Source organism: Camelus dromedarius, chromosome 30 (genome assembly GCF_036321535.1).
Source record: "Camelus dromedarius isolate mCamDro1 chromosome 30, mCamDro1.pat, whole genome shotgun sequence".
Classification (NCBI taxonomy): domain Eukaryota; kingdom Metazoa; phylum Chordata; class Mammalia; order Artiodactyla; family Camelidae; genus Camelus; species Camelus dromedarius.
The window spans coordinates 11583164-11599319 of record NC_087465.1 but is presented as its reverse complement, the minus strand read 5'-3'; the positions used below and the strand labels follow the sequence as shown (position 1 = coordinate 11599319).

The 16156-nt window shown below is 45.5% G+C and overlaps 1 protein-coding gene across 1 annotated transcript in view; it reads left to right on the top strand.

The window, feature by feature from the left end:
- Positions 1–15001: 15001 nt before the first annotated feature.
- The window catches only part of SLCO5A1 (solute carrier organic anion transporter family member 5A1), a 105019-nt gene continuing 103864 nt past the window's right edge, over positions 15002–16156 (top strand). Inside the window, exon 1 of the mRNA XM_010998857.3 lies at positions 15002–15210. The gene's annotated coding sequence lies outside the window, so the exon portion shown is untranslated. The remainder of the gene's footprint in view (positions 15211–16156) is intronic.

Here is a 16156-nt window from a genome sequence, read left to right as displayed (position 1 = left end):
GAGGTTCAAGGTTCTGCTGCCTAATGTTGGAGGTGCCAAGTAACTTGAGGTGGTTGCACTGGGGTTCTGATTGGGAGTGTCCCATAATCCTTCTTCCAGATACTGGCTCTGGCTGTGTAATAACCAAGTCTGCTTTCCTGACCTCTTGGAGATTCCACATGTGGCTAATACTCTCCAATCAATTCCTTACTACTTAAACTAGCAATAGCGAATTTGGTTGTTTGACAATCCAAGCTCCAAATGAGCGATGAAACTATTATTGGAAAAAGCATGGGGCCTCCCAAGCCAATAAACTGGAAACTAGAAATTCATTAAGAAATAAACTTGGTATTGGTATAATATTTTCTCAGTTTTTTGTAGTATTTCACATTTGGAGAACTCTGTAGGCCTTAGGAACAATTTAAACAAAGATTTTCAGCCAGGGTAGGTGGCTATGTAGCTCAGTGATAGAGTGTGTGCTTAGTGCGCACGAGGTCCTGGGTTCAATCTCCAGTACTTCCATTAAAAAAAAAACTAAAACAACAAGACAGATAATCAAAGATTTCCTCCTACTTTAGGTGAGTTCACTTTTATTCCATGTAAATAAAACAAAAGGCGTGAAAATGAGGCTCCTATAGACTCTGTCCTAGTGGTAGACTGGGGCACAGGAAGTCAACAGAGATGCTTCACTGGAGGTGATGAGTCATGGGTGTTGGTTTGCACTGTCTGATAACTTGGTTTATATCAGCTGCTTTATGTTTATCTATTATATATTTGTTCCCATATAATTCACAAGGATCTCCAAAACCATTTGTATTATTTTGTTTTCTTTTTTAGTGCTTGTATTTGATGACTGTAAGCGAGTCTGCAGTAAAACACTGCTCGGCTGGCTGCCTGGGTCAGGTGCGGGTGCTTTGGTGGGCTATGGAGGCAGGCTCTGAATTAGCAGCTATACCTACACCACTCCCAGTGAAAAGAGACTCAGCTTTTGCTTCCTGGGGGCTAACTATCCATACCTGAAATCCTCACCTCTGAGCTGGAAGACTTTGGAAATCGTCTTGTTCAGCTCTCTGCACGCACCCTTTCTGCCGCACCCTAGCTGTGGGGTGTGTTAGCTTGCCAGGGTTGCTGTAACAGTGCCTCGGTGACGTCAAGAACAGAAATGGACTATCTGGCAGTCCTGGTGGCCAGAAGTCTGGATTAAGGTGTCGGCAGGATTGGCTCCTTCTGAGGGCTCGGAGGGAAGGCAGGCTCTGGTATGGCCTCTCTCCTGCCTTCTGGTGGTCACTTGGCTTGTGGCAGCATAATTCCATTCTTCACATGGCGTTTTCTCTTTGTGGCTGTCTCCAGATTTCACCTTTTTATAAGGACGGCAGTCATGTTGGATCAGGACCCACCCTAATGTTCTCATTTTAACTTGTTACCTCTATAAAGACCCTATTTCCAAGTAAGGTCACCTTCTGAGGTACTGGGTGTTAGGACTTCAACAAACAGATCTTTCTTTGTGTGTGGGGGGGTACAGAGTTAAGTCCATAACATTAGTCAGGATGCCTTTGGTTGCAAGTGACAGAAACTAAATTCAAATCAGTCTTGTAAATGGGGAAATGTATTGCCTCACATAAGAGAGAAGGACAGAAGGCACTCACCTCAGGGACAGCTCAAAGGAGGGACCCAGTTGTTCCTGTCAGGACTATCTTTCTCTGTCTCCATCACTCCTCACCATGTGTGGCCTCATTCTCTAACACTGCAGGTTGGAATGTTCCACGTGGCGTGGAACATGGCTTCAGGCAGTGCCAGACTTTCAACAGTCCAGCACGGTGGTGCAAAAGGAATAGTGTTTTTTTCTCTCTCTCTCAGCTTCCATTGGTACAAGCCCAGGGAAGGATTCTGGCTGCCCTTCTGGTCCCATGCCTAGGCCTGGAGCAGTCACTGGCGGGACAATGTGGTTCCTCACCACACATGCCTGCTCCTCTGGCCACCGGGCTGGGTAGGCTCCTGGGAGTGGAGGTGGAAGATGGTCAGTGAAAGAGTGTTGGTCAAAGGAAATTATCTGCCACACAAGGCGCTAACTGTACTGCCTCTTAAAGCAACCTGTTTCCCTTTAATTCATCTCCAGCATCTGAAATGTCCTTGTGGACTTTCAGCAGAAACCTACATTCATATACTCTAAATCTTTTTCTATAGTAAAGCTTTAAGTTTTTGAAAACAGAATCCGAGGTCTTTCCTTGTCGAAACATTTTCAAAGCTTTCATCCTTTCTGTGCTTCTGGTCCCCTGCCAGCGCCTCCATGCCCAGTCAGTCCTCTCTGCTCAGCCCTCCCGTGCTCGCTCCAGATCAGCGCTCCACTGCCCTGCAGTCCGTTCTGTGTCTGGAGGCTGACTTGTACAGATGGCTTCTGTGGTCTCCCTTGCTCCCTCAGCTTCCAGTGGCTTCCAACCAGTCGGAGATCAGAGGTCGGGAGAGGAGTGAGGACCCAAGACCGTTTGTTCACCCAGGGTCACTGCAGGCTGGCCTTTGCCTCTCCTGAAGGCAAGGGCTCCCATCTTGTGGCTTTCCCTGTGCAGCATTCTCTGTCTGACTGAAAACTGCCTCCCTCCCTCTGCCCCCCTCCCTCTGCCCCTTCAATCCTGGTGTGGGAATAGTGTAGCATCCCCCTGTTACGATCTCCAGGGCACTGCACATCCCTCTTTGCTCCCTGACACTTTGCCACATCTTGGTGAACAGTCCCCTCAAACAACCTAGTAGAGTTGGTGACTTTTCCCATGGGAACCCTGATTACCTCCCCTCCCCACCTCCAATTTCTAAAGGTGGTTGGTTTCAGTTATTGAGGGAAAGATATGAATGATGTAATCCATACAAAAGTGTGGATGGTTGATAGCATGATCCTTCAGGCATGTTTTGTTTGAAAAAGTTTTGTGTGGCCAATTTAAGAGAATTTAAAACTGTGTGGTTGAGATATATATTTTTTTTCTTTCCCAGAGCCCTCTAAATAAAATACATATCTCTTGAGGATAAAACTGGCACCAGATAAAGGTACTTTTTAAACTTTTCACAAAAGTGGCTGGACTGAAGGGAGTGGCGACATACCCCAGGGAGTCTGGGATGCCAGTAGCCCTAAGTGACCTTAAGCAAGAACTACATTTCTTAAAAGGGTCCTATTTTATTTAAAAGTATAAATCTGAATTTTTTTTGCAAAGGTTAACCACTATATATAAAAACAGATAAAAAACAAATTTCTTCTGTATAGCACAAGGAACTATATTTAATACTTATAATAACTTTAATGAAAAAGAATATGAAAATAAATATATGTATGTATATGCATGCTGGGACATTATGCTGTACACCAGAAACTGATACATTGTAACTGACTATGCTTCAATTGAAAAAATTAAAAAAAGAATAAAACTATATATCTGAATTTTTCTTCTATTTAAGACATCTCTGTTTGTCATATTTCCAAAACTTAATAAAGATGACTTTCTAGGAAGAAGCTCCATGTTTATTGTGTGACTTTATTACTGGCAGGTGGCCCAGGGCCCCTGGGGACACACAGCCCCAGTTTGAGAAGCCTGATTTGAGAAAAATCTGGACGCACGGATATCACAACCACTTGTTTATTTATGGGTTGTCACTTTCTGTCAGATCTGTGTTTTCTCATATACTTTCAGATCTTAGGGATGTTTTAAGATTTGGGATTAGCATTTCTATTTTAGACACAGGTACAATATATTTCATTTCTTTTCCAATTGGGCATACATATTTGACTTTTTTTTTCTTCTTTTATATTGCTCACTTACTGATTACATTATTTTGGTCTAAATTGCTTTTATTTTTTAATATGTCTCAATCACAGTGTTTTTCCCTATCAATCATTGTAACATTCCTCACAGATTAAAATGCACCCCATGGGAGAGTAACAGGCACCATGGGGTGTTTTAAGTCCTCTTCTTCCAGTTTAGTCTGAAAAGTGAATTTTGAACAATTTTACAACTTTTTCTTACCATCAGAAATGTTTAAAGTCCTGGAATTTCTTTAAGAATGAACTTTAAAATAAGTTATTGTTTTATTATTATTTTTAAATATTTGATTTTGTTTTCATCAGTATTTGTATTCGTTTGCTAGCGTTGCCATAGTGAAGGAGCCCAGATTGGCTTAAACAAGGGAAATTTATTTTCTCACAATTTGGGAGGCTAAACAGTGAAGGTCAAGGTGTCAGGAGGGGGGATTTCTCTTGCGGCCTCTCTTCTGGACTTGGAGATGAGCCATCGCTGTTCTCCCTGTGTCTTCGCATGGTCTTCCCGCTCTACCTGTCTGTGTCCAAACTTCCTTCGCTTCTAAGGACACCAGTAATATTGGACTAGAGCTCACCTTACTGACTTCATTTTAACTTAACTTGCCTCTTTAGAGATCCTATTACCAAATACAGTCACAGTATGGAATATGGGGGATTATGGCTTCAACATATGAATTTTGGACAGGATATTTATTTATTTATTTATTTATTTATTTATTTAATCAATTTTTAAAAATTGAAATATAGTTGATTTACAAGGTTGTGTTAGTTTTTTGTGTACAGCATGGTGATTCAAATGTATATATATATATATATAGTTTTTCAGATTCTTTTCCATTATAGCTTATTATGAGATATTGAATGTAGTTCCTTATGCTGTGCAGTAGGACCTTGTTGTTTATCTAATTTATGTATGGTAGTGTGTGTCTGTTAATCCCAGACTCCTAAGTTATCCCTCCCCCACCCAATTTCCCCTTTGGTAAGCATAAATTTGTTTTCTATGTCTGTGAGTCTGTTCTGTTTTGTAATAAGTTCATCTGTATCGTTTTTTTTTAAAGTTCTGCATATAAGTGCTATCATATGCCATTTGTCTTTCTCTCTCTGACTTACTTCACTTGGTATGATACTCTCCAAGTCCATCCATGTTGTTGCGAATGGCGTTATTTCATTCTTCTTAATGGCTGAGTAGTATTCTAATGTGTATATATACCACATTTTCTTCACCATGACAGCATTTAAATAAAAGTTTAAGAACCATAGTGTACACTGTTCACACATATAGCAAGTTCAATTCTAAAAGCATGTCGACATTACTGAGAGTGGAGGAGAAACAATCTTATTTTCCTTGAAAAACTGGAAGGGAGGAGGTACCAGAGGGCAGAAAAACCAATGGTCTGATTGTGTGGAGTAAGAGAGACAGCAGGGGGAGGAGCTCTGAGTTGCTGAGCACCTGCTGGGTATGTGGTGCCCCATCAGGAAGCTGGTGGAGGGTGTGGGTGACTGGACCAGAGAGCAGATCCAGACTGTTCTTCACTACCCAGGGCCGTGGCACCCTTTCAAAATCCGTTTTTTTTCCATTGACATGTGGATGACAGCACCAGTTTCATGGAGTGTAGGGATCTTGGCACAACATATGGCACAAGTGAACACTGGGATTCCTACTGTATGTGCTCACTGCTGTTCGATATGTGTTCGTTCCAGCTTAGAGACCAAAAAGCTGAAACTCAGATGGGCTGAGTGACAGCCTGTTGTCACACAGCCAGCTGATGGCCAGTCCAAATTTCGAGCAGGTTTTCCTGGCTCCTAATTAGGATCTCAGACTAATTGTGTATAAAAAGGACTAGGGTGCATCTAGGTTTGAACACTGTCTCCACCACACCAGCTTGGGACACGTTTCCTAGTCTCTCTCTCTCAGCTCATTCCCTCCTATGAAATGGGAATAATGATGTCTACTTTTTAAGGCTTGTGAGGACCAGAGACCACATATATCCAGTTGCTGCAGGGGATAGAATTGTCAGGGTACCACATCATCCCTCATTGATTTTGCCAACAACTGTTGATGAAACTTTGGGAAACTTTATTTACCTTCCTTCCTCAGGTTTCCATTTCTTCATTTTTAAGGTTGGGGTAAGGAAGGCTAAAATGGAATTGGCCCAAATCAAAGGATCTCAAACTTAGAGGCTCATATGGGTTAAGCAGGTAACTGAGGGCCTTGAATCCAATATGATAAATGCCAGCAATCTGGAATCTTTCATCTGAAATCTCCTGACTTTAAAATTAGTTTTGGCAACTAATTCTGAAAACTAAAACATATGAATGTGTGGGCTTTAGCGGCAGCTTAATTTGGCCATAGGTTTGTGAATTTTTGGCTAAATGATCCCTAAGATCCTTCCAATCTAAAGTCACCCACTCCCATGTCATAAAACAAGGGTGGGCCAATACTTGGTCTTTACTTAGTTGTCAGAACCCGGGGTCATGGTTTTGCCTGTACTGAGTGCTTTGGGGTGGTGTCTCTAACTGCAGTCTCTCCCCGACTCCAATTCCAGCCACCTCTTTTTGAGAAATTAATCTTTGTATAGTTTCTGCCTAATTCTGCTCGGCTTAGTTACCTTTGATGAATCTCCATTTGTCTACAGAGTAGAGTCTAAACTTCTCGGCTGGGAGGTGACCAGGTTTCTTATCTTACTTCCTGTTTTCCCCTTCATGTGCCCCAGGTTTCCCCCAAACTCTCCATCCTCGAGATGTCCTGCCCCAGAGTGTTTCTGTTTCAGTTTCCCTCTTCAGGTGTCTCAGAGGCCACCGGTCCCACTTACACATCTGACAGCTCTGCTAACTCTTCTGGTCCAGCTCAGGTCCTCCCTCCTGTGTACTGTGTTTCCCATTGTGGGCTTTGCACTTGGCAGACATCAGGATCTTGGTCTTTATTTTCAAAAAAATTTTTAAAGTTCTTTTTTTGTGGGGAGGTATTAGATTTATATATTTATTCACTTACTTTCTTACTTGTTTTAATGGTACTGGAGACTGACCCCAGGACCTTGTGCATGCTAAGCATGTGCGCTACCACTGAGCTATCCCCTCCCCCACCCAGGATTCTGATCTTTAAATTGCAGGAGACTGAGAAGATTCTATCTTGGTGGCATATGAGGGAGTTAATTTTATTAGTTTTTCAACAGCTTGGATTACTTTGTTTGTTCTCTGGTTTTCTTTTTTGTTACATGTATAAAAGATATTCATCAAAAAACATTTTCTAAGACTAGTGAAAATTGTTTACAGGGCTTCAGACTTTTCTTCCTAAAGTTATTTTTTTTCCCTTTAGGAAAGCCCAAAGAGGATGAACGAATCCAGGGAGAAATGCTTATTTTCATGTACCTGTACATCTCTTATTTCTTCTGGAGCACTTTTCTGTTTCTGCACTGGCATTTAAAATGGATCCTGGGTCCAAAATGGGTGAACTTTCACAACAGTTCTTTTCTGTTGGGAAAAGTCACATTTTTTCCTCTGGTGTGAAATTGCACCAACAAAACCAGCTAAAGGAAGGAAAGAAGAGTGCGATGTTTAGACGTTACATTTCCACTGCTTCCATGCCTGTTCCCCTGGTCGTCCCTCAGTGTGGGTGAACTAAGTTTAGACTCTGACAGCTCTGATTTTCACAGAGGGAATGACATAAGACGACTCATTTGTCGTTTGCATCCCATTCCGTGATGACAGGTTTTGCAGTCCCCAGATGGAACACTAAATCCTTTAAAACCACTCCCCTGATGGTCCAAGTGGTACATTCTGCTAATATGGGGTCATTAATTACAGCAAGGGAAACAGAACGATTATCAGGGTATCAGTGCCATCCAGAGAGAATGGAGCATGCAGGTCAGGCACAAGCGCACAATGTGCCGAAGCCAACAGTAACAATAATAAAAATCATATAGCACCTCAACCTGGATTTGGGGAGTTTTTGTGCAATCAGATAATTATCAAAATTGTCATCAACAAAAGAGGAGAGAAGGGGATTTGAGTGAACTTTGTGAAGAGCTCTTTTCGAGTGTCGTATTGAGGAAAGAACGTTTGACAAGACAGGCAGCTCTGAGCTCGTGATCGTTCTGCACAGCCCCCTACATTTCTGTATTTTTTTATTAAAAGGATGCTGCTCTGTGGTGTTTGTGATTCAGGATCTCAGGACGCCAGGACTGATCTCATCTGTCTTTACAAGACTGGCTCTGCGGGAGTGAGGCTGGGTTCTCTCCCCATGAGAGAACCGCTATTTTCAGACTCAGTGGTACTCAGTGGTGGGATGTGGTGGCAGGTGGGCCGCTGCTTTCTGAGGGATGGGCTTCATGGCAAGCTTGTCCCGTGATGCTCAAGGTCCCTAGTAAGAAAAGGAATGCAGAGCAGGCTGGGGAGGAGTCTCCAGCTGGGAATGAAACCACAGTTAGTGACTGGAAGATTAGGCAGCCCTGGAAAACCTGAATCCCAGTCATTACAGAGGTCATGGCTCTCTGGGTAGCTTGTTTTCTGTGTTTATTCTGAAGCAATAGCATGTATCGTTTGTACTTAGACTGCTCCATCCTTCAGTCCACTTAAATGTTTCTATATTGATGAGACATGTTTCATCTTCATCAATAGGTGAGTTCCTAAAAATTATGTAAAGCCCAATTAGAAGATATAGCAAGGTGGCTAGGAGTGTAGGTTTGTTTTTATTTTATTTTATTCTCCCCGACTCCCTTTTCAATGGAGGTACTGGGGATTGAACCCAGGACACACGCTAAGCGTGCACTCTACCTCCAAGCTATACCCTCCCCGAGGAGTGTAAGCCTTGAAACATGGCTGATCTGGGTTTGCATCTCTCTCCACACTTTCTAAGCTGAATGGTTTAGGGCAAATTGATGATCATCTCAGAACTTCAGCGCCCTCCTCTATAAAAGGGATTGGTAATATATATCTGAGAGGGAAGACGAATAATGTCTGTAAAATATGCAGTCAGTCCTAATATGATAAATGAGAGGATAACGATGTTTTAACTTTTGTAAATACTTGAGTGGTGGTGAGGTACTGATGAGGAAGGAATTCCTCTGGTTGGAAGATGGAAAATGAAACAAAAAACAAAAACAACAAAATAATGGTCCTTAGAAGGATATATGAGATTTTATCGGTCTAAACATAATTTCCCGGATAGGAACCAATCTTAGATAAGTGTGTGGTGTGTATGAAATAAAAGATTCTGGATCCCCTGCTCTCTGACAGCCAGGGAGGAAAACACAGATGTGGTGACTGCAAAAGTCAGCAACGCATAGCTCTGACAGGGGCTTGTGTTCATTAGCCCCAACCTTGGTCCAGCCTTGCTGTAAGCATTTTGTGTACATTATCTCATTATCCACTGATCACCACCCTGCGAGATAGACACTGGGGTTAACCACGACTTGGAAACTGAGGCAGAGAGGTTGAATCAATTGTCCAAGGCTCTACTGGCAGAAATGGCAGAGCCAGAGTTAAAATTTAGATAGTTTGTCAAGAGTCCTCTTTTTCTCTCTTGACTCATTAAGGTTAAATGACACATTAAGATGTGTCAGAGTCTAGCAGGCTGTATTTTTTCCTTTTTGGTGATATGCAAAATAACAGTGCATCTTAGAATTGGGGCTGCTTCTGGTGATGAAGTGTGTACGAGGGACCCCCATGTGCTCACCACACAGATGGAATAGTGTTAGTTTCCCATGGTGTCCTTGTTCTGACCCACTCTGCTCTATCTGTCCCACAGAGGACACGGACCTTGGAAAAGAGGGGAGGGGACATGAGGATTCTGCTGTCCCCCAGCCAGGCTGCCTGTTGCCAGCAGCAGGACAATACCAAGGATTATTTATAGCTGTCTAAGGCCTTTTAGACAAGTGGAAGGCAGCGAAGCCTGCTGCATCCCACCTGCTTGTGTAGGGGGCCTCAGCAGTGTGTCACTGCAGCGATTTGGCATTCATCTTATCTTGTGTTAATTATTCTTCTACGCCCTGAAATAAGACCACCTCCTTGAGGTCACATCTGTGAGCCCTTCCGGGCACCTAGGGAAGAAGCAGGCTCTCAGCCAGGAAATGGGGAGCTAGAAGGAAGGAAGGCAAGAGGAGTTTGAGCTTTCTCTTGGCTTTACTCTCAGGATCCAGGCTTTGAGTCATCTCCAGAGAGTTCAGGGTCATCCCTAGGGTAGATCCCCAAGGAGCATCTGCTGCGGGGAGGGGGGCCCGACTGTGGAGGAGTAGCCCTAATTTACAAGCTGACTCTCTAGCGTATTGCTTTTTGCCCAGAGAAATCGCTCCGGGCTTTTAGGCAGAAAGGGACGCCCTACAGGAAACTGTGAGCTTACAGTCTCTGGCAGGGCTGGTCTTCAGGCTGGGTGACCAGGAACGACCCTGAGGACTGCAGGTCTGTCCCTCCAGCAAAGCTGGTCCATCTGCTGCAGTCTGGAGGGTGGAATCAAAGGCCTTCCATGGTCTACTGACTTCAGGACACCCTGCTGTGTCTGGATCCTGAGGTCCAAAGCTGTAACTGCCTCTTGATGTCCAGAAGCTGGAGTTTGGACAACGACGGCTGAAGCAGAAATACACTATGTCCCCATGACCTGCTTGCTGGCCTAAGACGGCCAGAAAGATGCGGCCTATGCCTCATACCAACTTCTAAAACTCACAAGAGTGTATCAGTTCTTCTCCAGGACCTGACTGGCAAAGGAGTCTGGGAAATGTAGTTTTGTTTGTTTGCTTGCTTTCTAGACTCTGCTGTTCAAGATAGAACAGAAATGTTGGGGCTGCATGCTGAGAGCCCGTCAGCCACATCTAACATGTTATCCTGTGTAGTTACTTCCTTTATTGGCCTTTAGGCTTAAGGAAAGCTCTGTTTAAAGGCGCAGGCCCCGGCCCAGCTGTCCTGCACAGTGAAAGGGAAGCTAGTATCTGGGTCAGGGTGTTAAAATCAGGTGAGACCTCACAAGGACTGTGTACGGTCTTGGATTTCACCCTCCTTCTGAGCTAACAAGTTAGCCTGCTTCTATTTCATGGGTCCTGGGGAGGAAAGGCTGCAGAGTCAGAGGCAATGGGCATTGTTCTTCACATCAAAAGCAGCAGGCCGAGTGTCAGGCTGATGTCTGCTCCAGTCCCCCGTGGCCCTGGGCCCCACGGGGCGATGCACAGCCCACTGCGGATGCCTGTGTACATGGGCAGTCACCTTACAGGAGAGGAGCCTTGAGCTGGGGGTGCTGCCCAGAGTCAGCAGAACTAAGACTGCTCTTTTTCCAGGGGTAAAGGGTACCTCACCCCTCAAGGTCGCTGGCTGCAAACACCACCATGAGAAATGGCCTGGGTGAAAAGTGGTCAGGGCCCTGATTTTCGACATATGAAGAGATGCTTAGGGTCACGCAGATGGCCTCTCCTCTCTCCTTCCTCCCACTTCCTGTCCCGCCTCCTTCCTTTCCCAGGCCCAGGTGGCAGTGGAGGTAATTACAAAAATCTTTCAAGGGAATGTGAATCTCTGGGGACAAATGTCTCATCTTCTCATTACTGGCCTATTTTTATTAAGGGAGGTGGCAGTTTCTAGAAGGTTGGTAGAGTGTTGTCTTCTTGTCCTGGCTGCTTCCCAATGGTGCTGCCTGATTTCTTTGCTCCTTTAGAGGGTGACTAAGTGTCCACGTGTTCATAGGACTGTGGTTTCTTGGGTTGGAGACCTGCAGTGCTAAAACTGACATGGTTGGTTGCCATACTCAAACCACAGGGCTGGAGTGATTGCCTGAACTCACTGTTCTCCCCCAGGGCCAAATCTGTCCCTCTTCTGTTTTACCCAGCTTGAAATTTACTTCCTAAGTAAGGGTATAAATGCCAAGTTCTGTTAAGAGATTACCTTATAATCTTATAATCAATAATATCATATTGTATATTTGAAAGCTGCTAAGAGAGTAGATCTTAAACATCCTCATAACAAGAAAAAAAATTCGTGTGTCAGGTGGGAAGGGTATAGCTCAAGTGGTAGAGTGCATGTTTAGCATGCAGGAGGTCCTGAGCTCAATCCCCAATACCTCCATTAAAAAAAAAGAAAGAAAGAAAAACCCAATTACCTCCCCCATTAGAAAAGCTTTGTAACCATGTGTAGATTTATTGTGGTGATCACTGTGCAATATATACATACTATATCAAATCAGTATATTGTACATCTAAAACTAATAGTGTTATGTGTCAATCATATCTCAATAAAAAAGGTAATTAAATAAAAAAGAAAAGATATTGAGGCAATCAGTCATACCATAAACCACCTTTTTGAATCAAGAATAGAGATGTAATTTAATTATGTCACAGAGGTTAATAGTCTATCTACCTCTTCAGGATCTGTGAATAAATCTACATTTCAATGATATATAAAAGGTTACCTTAAAGATATAACTTATCTCTTCTTCAAGAACCAATACCTAATTCAATTAGAGCAGTGACAACTATGTATTATATTTTAAGCCCAGAAAATGTTCTGGACCAAAACTCAGTTCTTCTTCTTGTGTCTGGGAGACCTCTGAATTGAACCCTCTTAAGGAAAAAGGAAAGAGAGTGGAGGAAAGGGTACACTCTGCTTTCCCTGCCCCATTCTCCAGAGCAGCTAGATTTTAAACCTATAGGATGCCCTAGGTAATTCCAAAGGCTACCATCTTATTATGTGAAGACTGAGAAAGAAACAATTTATGTGTAAGTTAGACTGACTTAGTGACTTAGAAGAAGCATCAGCACACCTGGAAATTTGAAGCGAGTTTATAGTCATGTGCTTTCTCTCCCAATATGCCTAGCAGGGCAGATAGTCCAGTCGCAGCGACTGTGAAATAAGTCATGGGGGTAGCAGAACCCCATGATATAAATCCATTTCTTTCTCTGACTTGAAAGATGAGGGCTGATGGAGGCACACCTGGCCTTTTCCAAAGTCACATTTACTATGAAAGAGAAAGTGTAAGAAATGTCTTTTGCTAAATGCTTTCTTTTTGTTTCCTATATGGGTAGTTAATCGGACCTTTTGAATTCTGTCTATAAATCATGATCTTTCTATTAGTGGGAGTAAAAAGTCTATAGGTTCTTAGCATTGTTTCTAGTGTAACTATGGTAATTGACCATGAATAAACACAGTGTGTGGCAGGGACGTGATTATTTGACTTTCAGCAGGGAAGCCCTCTGCTGGCACCTGATGCGACAGATTGAATTTGGTGTAGAAAAGTGATGTCTGGGGCTGAGGCTGAAATGAGAGGATGGACCAAAGAGCTTGGAAGGATGTAATAGGAGGTAGATCAATTCTGTTTGGATCCAGAATAAGCTCAGAGGAGTAATAGGTACAGGAAGTGCCACATAGCTAAGATCTGGGCAAGGCTGGCACTGGAGTCATATTTCCTCTTTGTGGAAAAGTGACAATGGGCTTGATGGAGATCTCAAGAAAAGGGGACAGGGGCAAGGGGATGAGAAATAAACGCCTTCGGCCTGTTTGATCAGCAGTTTGGCCGTTGCCAGATTAGTGCTGTCTCAACATGGATTTGGAGCATGAACCAACTGTTCTTTGGTGTCAGCTGACTTATTTTGTTCTCTAAGGATGACTGTACATAGGATGGTTGTTGGACTAAAGTGAGATAATTAGCAGATGCAAGCTGCATTGAAAAGTCAGGCTGCTACAGATGATAAGGGAGAGAGGGTAGAGTCAGAGTTAAGAGCATGGACTTCTGGAGCATGAACTTTTTTTTTATCATCCAGAGACTAGCTATGTGCCTTTACCAAGTTACTTAATGTCTCTACACTTCCTCCTCATGCTGTAAAGTGGACACAGTGCTCTTATTGGATAAAGCCAAGGGCTGCTGAAGTGGTTTTGACATTTCAGCAATGGCCAGCACAGTCACTGGTAATTGTGGAACCCCCCTCCCCATGCACACACACACTCTCATTAGGTCACTATCTCTCTCTGTCAAGTTCTCAGGGTCCTCCTACTTGCTGTAGCGCATGGACTCTAACTTCTTAGCTATTTGACTCCTCTGCAGGTGTTCTGGCATCTGACCACCCCCTTCTTAAAGTTTTCTGCTCCTTTGGCTTCTGTGACACTCACTGTTCTCTGATTATTAACACATTTCTTCTAATCTCCCTCCTTAGCTTTTTCTCTTTCCGTCTCTTAGGTCATGGTGTCCCCAAGGCTCAGCCCTTAGCCTCCCTCTCCTCACATCTCCTGCATGATCTGCCTTATTCACCTCATGCTGCCTTTGGGCTGATGCCTGTTAATCCACATTCCTAATCCCGACTGCCTGTGTGTTATATGCCCAGTGGCTTATGGGACATGTGCACTCAGATGTCCCAAAGGCATTTCAAAGTCAACACATATAAAAGGACAAACATCTTTCTCCTAAGAGCATGTTTCTCCTCCTGTGTTTTTCTTGGATCTTACCCACCCAGTCACCCAAGTGTGAAACTTGAGAGACAGCCTACGTTGGCCTGTTTTCTCAGCCTTCAGATTACATCAGCTTCCAAGGCTGGCCACTTCTACCTTGTCAGTGTTTTCAAGCAGTTCCTTCCTCCCCTGCTGCCCGCACCCACCCCGCACCCCCAACCCCCATCACATATTGTGCAGAGATTGCCTCCTAACTTGTCTCCATGCTCTCCACATGGCCTCAGTTCACCCATCACTGCCAGAACCAGCTTTCTGGTGAGCAAGTCAGTGAAGCCCTTTTCTGCTCTGCCACTCTTGCGGCCCAGCCCTCTGCCCCATCCCTGCAACCACTCTGTGACTCATCTACCTATTTCCTTGCAGCATCATGCCCCCGGGACTTTGCACATGCCTTTCTTTCTGCCTGGAAATGAAGATCTAATCCGTTAACAATGGACATTAGGTTCTCCAGTATCTGCCGTATCTATTTTGTATAAAATTTATCGTGTTATTTTAGGCTACTTACAGGGGTATATCTTCCACAAGACAGAGATTTCCTTAGTTCAGGGATCCTGTCCTGTTCATCTTTTGTCCCCAGAACCTCCTATGGTCCCTCAGACACGGTGAATGGCCTCGGCACAGAATAAAACAAACAGAAATAGTTTCTTTATTCCCGAGTGGGCTCTCTGCCTCAGCAGCTGACTTTTCTGGAGACCTGCTCCCTCAGGCTCCTCGCCCTCCCGCGACGCTCAGGTGAAGGGCAGCAGGGCGGCTCGCCGCCTTCAGGCTGGGCTGGGCGGCTGCCCGCGCGCCTGCGCTGTCCGCTGCTCCGCTCCGGGCGCGTCTGTGCGTGTGTGTCTGTTTGGAGAGGCTTGGGGGACAGGCGAGCGGTGGGGGGAAGAGTTCAGCCTGAGTCACAGTCTCATTCACTGATTTCTTGACGCTGTCTTGCCAGGAGGCTCCCAACTACTCCTGCACCTTCAAGGTCCCCACCTCCCGGCTCTCTACTCTCAGACAGACCGACAGACAGACACGCAGACTCCCGAGTGAGTAGCCGCGGCTCGTGCTCCCCGGCAGCTTGGCCAGCTGTCCTCGGCGGTCCTGTTCTCCCGCTGGCTGTGTGTGTGTGTGTGTGTGTGTGTGTTTGCGTGCGCGCAGTAGGTGTCCCCGGGGTCCCGCGCTGGCTTTGAGAGCCCCCTGCCGGGGTCCGGGTGCCCATCGTGGCTGCGCCGCGATGGGGGTGCCCCCTCGGCAGGAGCTCGGAGCCCCGGGCGCGGGGAGCGAGTTTGCCGGGATTCCCCGGCTCGGCGCGCGGCCGCCGGTGGGGTTCCCCGGGAAGGCGCCTGGGTAAGGAGGCGGCGGGGAAGCCCCGGCTGTGAGCGGCTGGCAGGCCAGGAATCTGGGAGCGGGTCTGGCACAGCAGAGCCGAGGGAGACGACAGAGCGGCCGCCCCTGGATCCCATCCTCTCCGCCTTTCTCCCTTACCCTCCCTCCTTTCTTTTGTCAGTAGCATCACAAAAGCGCGTCGCAGAATGAGACCCAAAGCAGCTAAGTACGGCTCTCCTCTCCCACCTGGTACACATCCCCCCGGGCGGGAGAAATGGAGTGGCAGTCCCGGAGATCAGGGGCCCGGGCTCACCCTGGGGACACACCTGTTTTCGGCTCGTGCTGAGTTCAAACTGGGTGCTGGATCCCGCGAGGGTTTCCAACACATACGCACCGGGGTGTGCGCGCGCGTGTGTGTTTGTGTATGTGTGCGCGCGCCCCAGGCCCGCGCTCCCAGGGTGCGCTCGATGTAAATAGCACACCTCCTTACCGACCCGCGCGTACCAAGCCAGCTCCGTGGGCTCCTAGAGCGCTGTGATAGCGCGCCGGCATCTCTTTGTTTGGCGTGGCTTCCCCACCCCTCTGCAAAGCAAATTGATTTTCGGTTTTTCTTGACACCGCGCGCTGGGACTTGGAGTGGGCCGCAGCCTCGAATGCCCCTGGTAT